The 13,138-nt window shown below is 44.3% G+C and overlaps 1 long non-coding RNA gene across 2 annotated transcripts; it reads left to right on the forward strand.

The window, feature by feature from the left end:
• LOC123333061 lies at window positions 1-4,522 on the forward strand. 2 transcript variants are annotated; one of them, XR_006550234.2, is made up of 3 exons: window positions 437-865; window positions 2,158-2,449; window positions 4,394-4,522. It is a non-coding gene; the product is annotated as an uncharacterized LOC123333061 (long non-coding RNA). The 2 variants fall into 2 exon arrangements; XR_006550233.2 differs by lacking the exon at window positions 4,394-4,522 and having other exon boundaries at window positions 1-865; window positions 2,158-2,526.
• Window positions 4,523-13,138: the final 8,616 nt, after the last annotated feature.

The following is a 13,138-nucleotide window of genomic DNA, read 5'->3' on the forward strand; positions in this document are numbered from 1 at the left end:
GTAAAAATACTCTAATGATGAGTATATGTCACTTGATACCTGTGTCCAAATCCATAGAATCTGTAACAACATCAGAAGTGAACTCTGGTGGAAACTATGGACTTTGGATGATCATGTGTCAATATGGGTTCATCAATTGTAACAAATGTATCACTCTGGTGTGGGATATTGATCAAAGAAAAGGCTATGCATGTTGGGCCACTCCAGTGTTCTTCTTGCCTGGAGAATCCCAGGGACCGGGAAGCCTGGTGGGCTGCCGTCTATGGGGTTGCACAGAGTCGGACACGACTGAAGTGACTTAGCAGGAGCAGTAGCATGCATGTTGGGGGCAGGGAGGATGGGAAATCTCTGCTTCTTCATCTCAATTTTGCTGTGAACCCAAAACTGGCATCAAAAAATAAACTCTTAAAAGATTTCCTTCTTCAAACGTCCATGTACCTTATAGCCTGATAAGTTTGGCAAAACCAGAGGATTCGATTTAGAAAATAAAAAGCAATTGCCATGTGCAGTAGTAATATTTGCTGTTTGATACACAGCTTCAGCACATACACTTTTAAAATACATTTTTATTGAGGAGTGTTGCTATTTGATACTTTAGCAGTAAAAAGTGATAGACATGACCTCTGCTCTCAAAGTGGTGACTGTTTAGCAGGGAAGAAAGACAATTTCAGAAGTCACATTCAGTTCAGTTCAGTTCAGTCGCTCAGTCATGTTCAACTCTTTGCGACCCCATGAATCGCATTAAGAGTTGGTAAATATTGCAATAGGGAGAAAGTGTGCCAGTGGGTCACATCCCGCACATCCCGGCAAACAGGACAGCGAATAACCGGGAGGACATGATGAGGGCTAAACCGAGATCTGAAAGGTGAGTAACTTTGTAAACTATAGAAAAGTAGACAGGCAAGAAAATACCCATACTCTGTCTGAGCGATAAAAATTATTTGATCATAACTCAGTGTATTTTCTTTAGACCTTCCTTTATTGAACACCTTTTTTTGTTTTGTGAGAATTTGTTACTCATAAATAACTTAAGAAAATAGAGTGAAAAAAGAACAAAGAATAAAGTAGAAAGAACAAAGCTTAAAAAAAACAACCTGCTATCTATCAATATCCACTCTTGATTATTGTATATATCTCCATATATATAGGCTTCCCTGGTGGCTCAGTGGTAAAGAATCCGCCTGCAGTGCAGGAGACCAGGGTTCGAGCCGAGGCTCGGGAAGATCCCCTGGAGAAGGAAATGGCAACCCGATCCAGGATTCTTGCCTGGGAAATCCCCATGGACAGAGGAGCATGGTGGACCACAGTCCATGGGGTCACAAAACAGTCAGATATGACTGAGCAGCACCACCACCATTTCATGTGTATCTTTATGGATAGAAGAATAGGCAGAAACATTAACAGAAGTGTTTTTACAAAAATGGAATCATACTGCCTATTCATGTTTTTACACAAAAATGTTTTAATTCGATATTACTTGGATTTAATGGAAGGAAACAACGGAAGTTAAAGTGGCAAAGTAATTGGTGAACTTCAGTTAAATGAGTCATTTGCACAAGAGATATGTTTCGATAAAATCCTCCCACATTTAAGAAAATAGATTATGAAAATATTATAAAAGCATTGAGAGGTTAGAATCATTGCCTATCTATCAATATTTTTTTGGTGACTGATTTAAATTTGGCGGTTTCAAATTGGGTAAATGCTATGAAAAATAAGGTAATTAGCATCTTTCACATGTCTGTGTTCTCACAACTCCCTAATTTTGCTAATTATATTCTTAATTTTACATCATCAAAGCTGTTCTATGATTGTTTAGTCGTCAGTCAGTATCTAATTGTTTTAGTGTTTACCACCTGTACTTTTTCAGCTGTTTCTCATTTCCTGAATTTTTGTTTGGATTCTTATTTTAATATATAAAGTTGTATTAAATAGCTTTTCCTCCTCATCCCAAGTAGAGTTTCTGGGTGCTGTCTTCCTAAGTTCTTTCAGGTTTGATAAATTTTGTTTTTTGACTTTAGCTAAATGACTTCTTGGTGGTTATAATTTGGGGTGCCACTTTCTTTTCCTCAAAACTTTGTAAATATTGCCCCATTATTTATCAGTTAAACAATGCTCCTGGAAGTCTGAGGTCAGCCTGACTTTACTTCCTTGCAGGTGTATTGTTTCCTATACCTTGATTTTATACTTGGAAGGACGAGTGTCTTCTCTCTTGAAAGCCAGCAGTGTTCTAAGGAGCCTGAATGCCACCAGACTGCCCTACTGTAAGGAAATCTAAGTCAGCCACCGGGCAAGAGAGAGAGAAGCCAGGCATGTGAGTGAAACCTTCTTGGACCCTCTGGTTCAGCACAGCCAACGCTAAATGCAGCCAAGTCTTGACGCCATCTACTGACGTGGAGCAGAAGAAGCCCCCAGCTAATCCCTACTCGCATTCTTCATTTATAGAACTGTAAGCCATAGCCACTGATTGTTGTTTAACAGTGATATGTTATGTAGAAATAGATAACTAAAACAACTCTATAAACAGTTTTGTGTCTTTTTTTTTTAATCCACTTAATGATGGATCCCGACCACTTCTTCCACACTGAGCTTCCCAGGTGGCTCAGTGGTAAAGAATCTGCCTGCCAAGCAGGTGACGTGGGTCGGATCCCTGGGTTGGGAAGATCTCCTGGAGAAGGAAATGGCAACCCAAGTCAGTATTCTTGCCTGGGGAATCCCATGGACAGAGCAGCCTGAAGGGTTGCAATAGAGTCAGACACAACTTAGAGACTAAACTTAAATAACTTCTTCTACATTAGTATTTATTTTTTGTCTTTTTCTTTCCTTTTCTTTCAACTTCTGTAGTATGAATGCATAATTTCCACACCACTTCTTTTTATTTTTTACTCTGTCTGAGCAACTCTGCTTGTTCTGGGTTCAAGGATGAGGTTAAGAATAGCTCTGAAAAAAATCTATGCAAATCTGTTAGACTAATTCTCATGAAATGAATATTTGCCACTGAAAGTGAATATTTACCACTATAATTGACAGAGAACCCAACTGCCAACAGTTCAAACACAGAGAGGGCTTTTTCCTCAGGTAATAAGAAAATAATAGTAGGTGTTTGCTGGCAATGGTTCAGTGGCTTATCATCAGGGCTATATCATTTTGATTCTTCAGCCTTGACCCTGGAGTTGAAAGATGGCCACTCCAACTCCAGACATCACGTACATTTTCCTGGCAGCGATAAAGGGGAAACACAAGGAAATGCTTCCCAAGCCCTGGGTAGGATTCGTCTCGTGTCTCGTTGGCCACCTCTTATATTTGTATAATGACCTTCCTTTTCCCATGACTACAAGTGGAAAAGATGCTCATTCTAAAGCCTTGGAAAATTTAATAGAGAGCAACAGTTATGTGGCGGCCTGGATAGGAGAGGAGTTTGAGGGAGAATGGATACTGGGTCCCTTCACCCTTCACCCAAAACTATCACGGCATTATTAGTCGGCTATACCCCAGTACAAAATGCCTTTGCTGTTAAAAAGTTAAAAAAAAAAAAAAGAAAGCAAAATCATCAATAATCTCATACCCCAGAGATGGTGTCAAATGTTAACATTTAGGAACATTTCCTTCTGGAAATCCACCCCTGACATATGTAAATGATATTATATTATATATTTGGTATGGCACCAGGCTTATTTAAAAAAAAACAACAACTCAGTATTGTGTTTTCCCACACCATCAGTTTTTCAAGGTCATAATTATTTTTTATTATTTGCCTTTCTTTTTCTGGATCACCAAACTTACACATCCCTGTAAAATATTCACGTTTACGAACATTCCTGATATTCTCACCTCAAGAGAAAACCACTTGAAGCAGCCAGCAGCTTTATCAGAATTTCTAACTATTCTGTGTTGTTGGACATCCAGGTTTTCTTGTCACCACAGATAACACTTTGATGAATATCCTCACACACAGATTCTGTTCACATTCTTAATGACTTCCTTTGTGTGAATTCCTAGAAGTGGACTTACTGGGTGAAAGGGTAAAAACACTTTCAGCACTGCCCCTCATGCTGCCAAATTGCTCTCCGGAAGGGTTGTACCACTTATACTCCGACCAGCATTTTATGAGCACAGCCCATCACTGCAACCTTGCCAGGACTTCTGAACCTCTTTCAGACCTTTTGCAAAAAAGCAGTGGGGCTTAGAAAGCCTAACAGTCAGACTTCTAACTGATTCTAACCAGCAATCAGAAGTCCTGCTTTTAAGTTCTGACTCCAGCAGAGCTTTTGTGTGACCTTGAGCAAGTCAGTGAGTGCACGTCGATAAGTTTGGTTTAAAAATTCTGTGTTCTGTCGTGAACACTGTTGTCTGCCTGCTCAATAATTATTTGCCCTTTACTCCTTTCCAACAGATCCTGATTGGCTCAGACACGCACCCCTCCTCTATGAAAAGCTTTGGGGAGCTGACCACGGGCCGCCCCAGCCTCAATAGGTGGAAGCTGATTAATTTAAGCAGTGGTTCTCAAACTTTTCAGTTTCAGACAGCTTTACCCTCTTTTTTCTTTTTTAAATAAAGTTTTATTGGAGGATAGTTGCTTTACAATGTTGTGTTCGTTTCTGCAGTACAGCAAAGTGAATCAGCCATACCTATGCATATATCCCCTCTTTTTTTGGATTTCTTTCCCATTTAGGTCACCACAGAGCCCTGAGTAGAGTTCCCTGTGCTACACAGTAGGTTCTCATTAGTTAGCTATGGTATACACAGTCGTGTATATGCGTCAGTCCCAATCTGTCAGTTCATCCCACTCCCTTCCCACTCCCCTTGGTATCCATACATCTGTGTCAGACACCGTCAGACTTGTGAAACTTTTTGAAGAACTCAAAGAGCCTTCATTTCTAGGGGCTATATCTGTCAATATTCACTGTATTTGCTACTAGAAGTAGGGAATTTAAGAATTCTTTTGAATTAATTTACAGATAGCAACAAGAAGCCAGTTAGATGGTAACCTGATTAGCATATTTTAAAGAAAACATCTTTTATTTTCCAAAACCAAAAACACTCAGTAAGAAGAGCAGCATTGTTTAACGTGTCTGCAAAACTCCTTTCAGCACCTGGCTTCGTAGCAGCACAGCTGGATGCCCACATTCGCTCCTGTGTTCCATCTGCTGTGTTATCACCCAGCACGCAGTTGCTGTAAAAGTCCATCGTGAGAGACTGAGAGAGAAAGGCAATACTGTTATGAAAATAGTTTTCCCTTCATGAACCTCCTGAAAGGACCTCAGTGCCCCCAGGGGCCTCTAAACACATGTTGAAAGCTGTCATGGTGACCGCACCCGAGGCTGGCCTGGGAGTGTGCACACAGCCCAGTGTGATGGGTGAGGCGTAAAGGAGAGGTTGTTGGTGGGCTTCAGGAAAATTCTTGCTCCCGCAGAAAAGCGTATGAAAGGGGTGATGGTATCTGCGTGTGATAGTTGTGTCTACAGTTATTTTTCTGCCACTGTGGGAGTGAAAGGTGTGCATGCAGAGGGGCACAGCCAAGGGGTGACAGGTGTGAGGAAGAGAGTGGCCCTCAAATGAGGGATGAGCGAGGGGAGGAGGTGGGGAAGCAGGAGCCAGCATCAAGATTCCCGCAGGTCCAGGCTGGACAGCTGGACACTGCTATGAGGCTGTGAGTTACCAGATGCAACTATTTTCAATAGAACTGTGGGATGATAAGTGAGTGCCCATTGAGGGTGTGGTATTAGGGGAAATGATGGGAAATTCAGCATATTGGAGCACTGACTGCTTTTGGTGGCCTTTAGTAAATCTTATAAGAAACAGACAAGATTATGCCAATCGAAAAGCAGAGAAGGAGGTGGGAATCTTGTCTCCAGGAGATACTTAAGCCCATAAAAACCGTACTGGCAAGGACCCTCCCAAACACCTTCCTTTGAGTTTCTTCACCAGACCCTCTGGACAGGGTGTCAGCAAGATCAGCTTGATGGTGGGGGCTCCCTGCCCAGGAATGTTATTTAAAGTGCCTCTGGGCAGAGGTCTTTACACTGGGCCCAGGAGCTCACTTATCAGGGGACTCAGAGACCACATTCAGATAAAGTCTTTAGTTGAGGATTAATAAATCATAGAACTGACTAGAAGCAAATTGATGGAAGCTACATGTGATGATGGAAAAGACTCTTGAGAATCCCTTGGACAGCAAGGAGCTCAGACCAGTCAAACCTAAAGGAAATCAACCCTGAATATTCACTGGAAGGACTGATGCTGACATTGAAGCTCCAGTACTTCGGCCACTTGATTCGCATTGGAAAAGACCCTGATGCTGGGAAAGATTGAAGGCAGGAGGAGAAGCGGATGACAGAGGACTAGATGGTTGGATGGCATCACCGACTCAATAGACATGAGTTTGAGCAAATTCAGGGAGATAGTGAAGGACAGAGAAGTCTGGCGTGCTGCATTCCATGGGGCCACAAACAGTCAGACATGACTTAGTGATTGAACAACAAAAATATTAAGGAACTGTGTTTCCAGAGAAATCCTAACCTTGGCCAAGAAAAGGATCATTTTTTAAATCCCTAAGTAATGCCCATACCTCTGAGCCTGTGGTCACTGAAACTCTGTACCTCTTCCAACAGCTGTCTCATTATGGCTGTGAAAAATTCATTCCTTCATATTCAGGATCTGTCTCCAGTAGGCTTCTATGAAAATGTGAATACTTTCCAACATACAGCAATATATTGAATACCACCCAACAAAAAACATACTAATTGCTTTCTACCCACCAGATATTTTACAGACATTATCACATTTGACCCTCACAATAACTCTACAAAAATGAATTCTGATTCCTGCTTGGCAGATGAGGAAACTAAAGCTTAGTTTGTTTCAAAAACTTCCTGATTTCTTAAATTTTCTGATGATTTCCACCTTTAGAACCTGGTTCTCAAGCTGCTAACTGCTGGCACCTTTGTCTGTATTTGCTCATTCAAGTTGCAAAGGTACAGATGGCCAACCTAGCACTCTTGGGGCAATAAAGTTCTCTGACCCCCACAGAATCTAGAAATGAGCTCTCCCACCAAGAGGTAAATGAAATTCAAAGCATAGTGACATGAAACACTGATTTGGTTTTTCTTAATCAAAAATAGAAATTATAATCTGTCAGGAAGTCCACGGGTATGGCCGTTTTCATGCATGTTGGCGGGAGGGGTGTTTTTGACTGAGGAAGGGAGTCAAGAGGAATTTCTGACCCACCTTGAACCACATCATGTAAGTGGCTGACCTGCAGCTAGTCCTGGGATCTGCTGATACTCAGTGGCTTCAGTCAGTATCCTTAGTGACTGCCGGGCACACAGTTCTGTTCCCTATTCCCATTGCCCGGATCACCCTCCAAAATCCAGGAAAGATTCATCCCTGGACTCCTCTGACTGCTCCCAGACTGCATAGCTTCTCCACGCTTACCTCTGTTGTTGGTCGCTAAGTCGTGTCCGACTTTTTGCAACCCCATGTACTGCAGCACACCAGGCTTCCCTGTCCTTCACCAATCTCCAGAATTTGCTCAGATTCATGTGCATTGAGTTGGTGATGCTATCCAACCATCTCATCCTCTGTCGTCCTGCCTTCAATCTTTCCCAGCATCAGGGTCTTTTCCAATGTGCAGGCTCTGCTTATATGCATACAAGTCATTGTGAACAAGCATACAGAATCTCACAAATAACAAGTGAATTAGTTACAAAAGAAGCCACCGTAGGTTTCTTTTCAGAATTGCAGTTGCATCCCACAAGGGCACGTAGCCCTCTATCCTGTTTTCTCCAGCTGTTCCAAAAGACGGTTTCTCAGAACGGTGGAGAAGGGAGGGACTTGGCAATCATGCAGTCCAGCCCCCTTATTTTCCAGGTGAGACCCAGAGAGGGGAAGTGCCTTGTGAGTTTTCACAGCTGGCTTAGTGTTGCAGCACTTAGTAGAACCTGGGCCAGAATACATTATGTCGGGAACATGTCCCCAAACATGCCCATGATGATAACTCATCTGCTGACTTATATAATTTCTGTCCCAAGCCCAGCTGTATTTTCCATCTAGATTAACTCTTGGAAGTGGTGAGTTCTAGAGCCTTACCACCTGCACAGAAATTGATAGCACTTAGATATTTTAAATTTTTCCAAAACTTTAAGAACTTTTGACAAGGGAGCTGACATTTTCATGTTTTGAGATTTGCTATATAAAGTACACATTTACCTTAATGACACTAGTATTTACCAGACTTTGATCATACTACATCTTTGCCTTTTTTTAGGATTCATTTTTTAAAAGTCTTTTAACACTTAGGGCAAGATCTGGCTTGATCTCAGAGAATCGTGGAATTTGAAAGCAAGGAAGGGACTTTAGGACTTTATACAACTTTTCTCTAGTTAAGTGTCCTTCCTCATAAACTTGACTAGAGAAACTTTAATTAGGGTACTTAGAATACAATTTCTGGGAAAAGAATTGTTTGGGCTGCAGTTTTCATGAAGATAAAAACTATGATAAAGACTATGTAAAAGTGAATTGATCTGAGCGCTGCCTTCAGGAAACGGTCCTCTGCTTCTCCTAGTTTATGTAGTCTTTCTGGGAAGAGGGCATATTTCTAGTAATTCTAATTCTCTAGTAACTGTGTCCACATCCATAGAGCCAACATGGTCTGAGCTCACAAAGGGTGCTTGATGCTTGTTTACTGAATGCATGGACTAAATGAACGGACACAGTCCCACACGTGAGGCTTGTGTTTCTTTATAGTAAGGAGGGTGTGTAACAGGCAGAGATGACATGCTAATTCCAGAAAGAACAACAGGGATAACATTCCAGTAAAGAGAAGAGACTTGTTTCCGGCTAGCATCTGCCAAAGTTGGTCCAGGAAGAGGGGCAGCAGTGATGATCATTTCTCAGAAAACGCTTGTGTCCAGGCACGGATGCTCTTGCCCTGGGAAACGAAACCTTGCGAAGGTACAGAGGCCAAGCATTCCGCTGACCCCCGCCCCCTTCCCTACCCCCAGTGCTCCCTGCTGACCACAGTTGCTCGTCAGCAGTGTACCCGGAGTGTGGTTCAGATTCCAAGAATCTTTGGAACTTGGAAAGGGCCTGAATCATTAGGACAGAAGGAAAGAGAAACACTCTCTAGAGGCCTTGAATGATGTGCTCTGGATGGGGCTTTGTTGTTGCTATTGTTCAGTCACTAAGTCATGTCTGACTCTTTTCGACCCCATGGACTGCAGCACGCCAGGCTCCTCTGTCCTCCACTATCTCCCAGAGTTTGCTCAAACTCATGTCCATTGAGTCAGTGATACCGTCCAACCATCTCATCCTCTGTCCCCCTCTTCTCCTCCTGCCCTCAATCTTTCCCAGCATCAGGGTCTTTTCCAATGAGTTAGTTGGCTCTTCACATCAGGTGGCCAAAGTACTGGAGCTTCAGCTTTGGCATCAGTCCTTCCAATGAATATTCAGGGTTGATTTCCTTTAGGATGGACTGGTTTGATCTCCTTGCAGCTCAAAGTACTCTCAAGAGTCTTCTCCAGCACCACAATTTGAAAGCATCACTGATAGAGTTTGGCTAGTTATACATTCTCCACTCCTTTGTTAATGTCAAGAGGCAGATGTGAGCCATATGGAAAAGTCGGAACTTCAGAAACCATGGGAACAAAACCTCCAGATACTCTGGAGCACACGTCTGCTGTTGTGAAGAAGTTCTCAATAGAAATAAATACAATGGAACCTGCAGCCATCAAAGACAATTAGCTTATTCACTTTAGGAAGATGTGAGTAAGCAAGAGGGTCATTTGTTATGTTTGATTAGCAGGGGCTGGTAGATTTAGTTATGATTGTTCTATAAATTTTCTTCTGTGCATAAGTCATAAATTTGACCATTTTTTTCCTGAGAGATTTGGTCATGCTGATTCTCTTAAGAGGAGTGCATGCATACGTTCCTGCTCAGATGCTCAGTCGTGTCTGACTCTTTGCGACCCCATGGACTGTAGCCCACCAGGCACGTCTGTCCATGGAATTTTCCAGACAAGAATACTGGAGTGGTTGCCATTTCTTTCTCTAGGAGATCTTGGAGACCCAGGGATTGAACCCAGGTCTCCTACACTGGCGAGTCAAGCATAAAAGACATCAAACCATCTGCACTGACTCTTGAGGACATCTCAAAAGCTGAACTAACTTAGTGGAGACCATGCTTGGCCACAAACCTTGGTGCTTGGGATGGAGTCTGTTGGATCAAGCAAGCTGGGAAGTGTTGATCTCTTGCAGTTCACTTGTATTTATGAAATTACTAAGAGTGCTCATTCTTTCCTCCCCTCCACTTGCAGAGGGCATGAGGAAATTAGGGCTAACATTTACCTTGAGGCCATGGAGGGGAAGACTAAAAGGGAAGAAGAGGGCCAGCACTCCTTTGGGTTCAGAGAGGAAGTCTGAGCTCATGACGATATAATTATAGGGAATACAGGGGTGTGGGCAGGCAGCACCAACTTGGCCTCAGAGGCTCACACATGGGGACCCGAGGCAGTTCTTCCGAGGTCTGAGAAGCAGTTCTGTCCCCACTTAGTGAATTAGGTGTGACTTCTCTTGTCTCCTCGGCCCTGGATCCCAGGGAGCCCCTCCTTCCATGTTCCTATCTCACCAAGGAAAAGACAAGAAGGCAGATGCTCCCAGTGGGATTTCTTCATCTTTTTGACCCTGGTTGTGTGTGCTAATGATGTAGGGAACGGACATCCTGTGGGGAAGTTAGAAGACCAAGGTTATCTTCCCAACTTTCACTGTTATTGAGATGCATGGTGTGGGTAAGATTACTTAAATTTCATTTTTCTTCTCTGCATGATGATGGCTTGCTATTATATTGATTTTGAGGTTACTCTCAGCACCATGCATGTAATTCCAGCAGCAACGAATTGTCTTCATTACCTCTCATTCTTTCATCAAATGAGATAAGTATAAAAGCATGCTATAAGGTCTACCTTATGTATATATGAGAAGACATCACTAAGCTGCTCATGTGAGTCCTCATTTGCCTGTGTGTGTCTGAGCCCCGAGAGTGTTAGCTGACATGTGCTGACTCTTCTTCGTGTGCCAGGTGTGCTGAGCTCTTCAGGTGTATTTACTAGTTTAATTCAGGTGTCCCTTGGGGCTCAGTGGTAAAGAACCTACCTGCCAATGAAAGAGACCCGGGTTCCATCCCTGCGTCAGGAAGACCCCCTGGAGAAGGAGATGGCAACCCACTCCAGTATTCTTGCTGGAATCCCATGGACAGAGGAGCCTGGTGGGCTACAATCCATGGGGTTGCAAAAGAGACACACGCTAAGTTGGACACTTAGCGACTAAATAGCAACAACAGCTAGTTTAATTCATAGACCAGCCCTCTGAGGAGGGGCTGGTGTGAGGCCAAGGATCATGTTCGTTTTACAGGTAGGAAGACTGAGTCTGAGGGCAGTTATATGAGACCAGGGAGGTGGGACATGGTGTAGCCAGAGTTTGGTCCTGGCTGGTCTGTCCCCGGAGGCTCTGCCCTTGGCCCCAGCACCTCCTGCCCCTCCTTGGGTTGGGATGGGCATTATGTTCTTAGCATCCTCCCTTGACGCCAGAGCTGATCAGAAGAGCAGAGTCAGACAACGACTGAATGGAAGGGATGCCAGTTGTGGGTAAACTCCCTTGCTTGAGAAGATTCCAGAACAGGCATCCCAGGCAGCTGCAGCTCACATCCTGCCGACAGCTCAGAACTGAGCCAGAGCTTTGGGCACGCTCAGTCAAGGGGAGACGGAGGCTTGCTGGCCCCATCAAGTCTCCCAGCCCAAGGATTCTCTGTTCCTCTGATTCCTAGAACTGTTGGCCGAAAGAGAAAAGCTTACGATAAACCACAGCGTGGGATGCAAGGTGACAGGAACCATGCGTTTGGCCTGATGTTTATCTTGTGGGCCAGCCAGTGCCTGGCAGCCAATCAGCAGGCTCTCAGCCGCGGAGCAGGGCTTTCCCCGTCAGCTTCCTTCCCAGTTACTCACTACCAGTGAGCGGGGAGAGAAGGAAATGAGGGCACAGGGAAAGGAGTGTCTCCCTGGCAAGAGGCCAGGGGGGTTCTAGAGCCGCTGACCTGCTTGCCTGCTTGCTGGACAGGGAGCCCAGCAGCCCATTTAGCCGTGGTCCAGGGTTCGGAGCTTGCGTAGCGTCCCATGCTTCACTCACTCCACTCCTTGACTCTTTCATTCTCTCAGCAAAGAACACAGGGCTCACTGGATGTCCTCACCCACAGCACTCGTTCCTGACTTTTTCTCCAGCCCGTCCACACGCTCCGAGGATAGTCATCGATCCCTTTATTCTTCCAGAACAAACAGTGCAGCGAACACCTATCCTGTGCCAGCAGGTGGGTTTGGGATGCCAAGGGCCTCCATCTCTGCCCTCAGGGAGCAACCAGCAAGTGGCATGCTGGTAGGGACATGGGAACGATACTAGAGTGTGAGACGTGTGTGCATAGGATGGCAGGAACCCAGCTCAGGAAAAGGAGGCTTTCACGCAGACGGCATTAGTGAAGGTGGACATGGACAGGAGATGGTTCTCCAAAATGGTGATCTCCTGTGTTTTAAGATCACCCCCAGCTACAAAAGCGGGAATGGTTGTATGAGGAGAAACGGGGCACAGAAATGAGCTCAGAGGCTCAGAGTCACAGGGACCCAGACAGAATAGAACATAATGCCACTTCCTGCCTACGATCCTCTCACTCCATCCAGGACAGCAGGACATGTGCCAGGATAATTCATTGAGATGATCAGTTATGTCTTCTTCCCTCTGTATCTCCCTCCCTCTCTCTCTCTCATTCCTGAATGACACGGAGATTGTGTTCCCTCGTCCTTCCGAAACAGACCTGGATTCCAGGCTGAGAGTCAACAGGAGGTTCACTTACATGGCATTTGAAAGCTGGATGATCCTCTCTGGCTGCAGGAAGGGAAAAGGAAGGATCAGAGGAGTCAACTGCAAGGAGACTGGGGGCAAAGGCCTCAGAGCTTCTGCAAGAGCCCAGGAATAGCCAGAAAAGAAGAGCGAGCATACTGTTCTCACTGCTCCCGGAATCCTCATTTCCCAGCCCTGCACGTCATCACTTTGTGGGTTTTTAAATTTTTTTATATTGAAGAACAGTTGATTTACAATG

Source organism: Bubalus bubalis, chromosome 4, assembly GCF_019923935.1.
Source record: "Bubalus bubalis isolate 160015118507 breed Murrah chromosome 4, NDDB_SH_1, whole genome shotgun sequence".
Taxonomy (NCBI): Eukaryota; Metazoa; Chordata; class Mammalia; order Artiodactyla; family Bovidae; genus Bubalus; species Bubalus bubalis.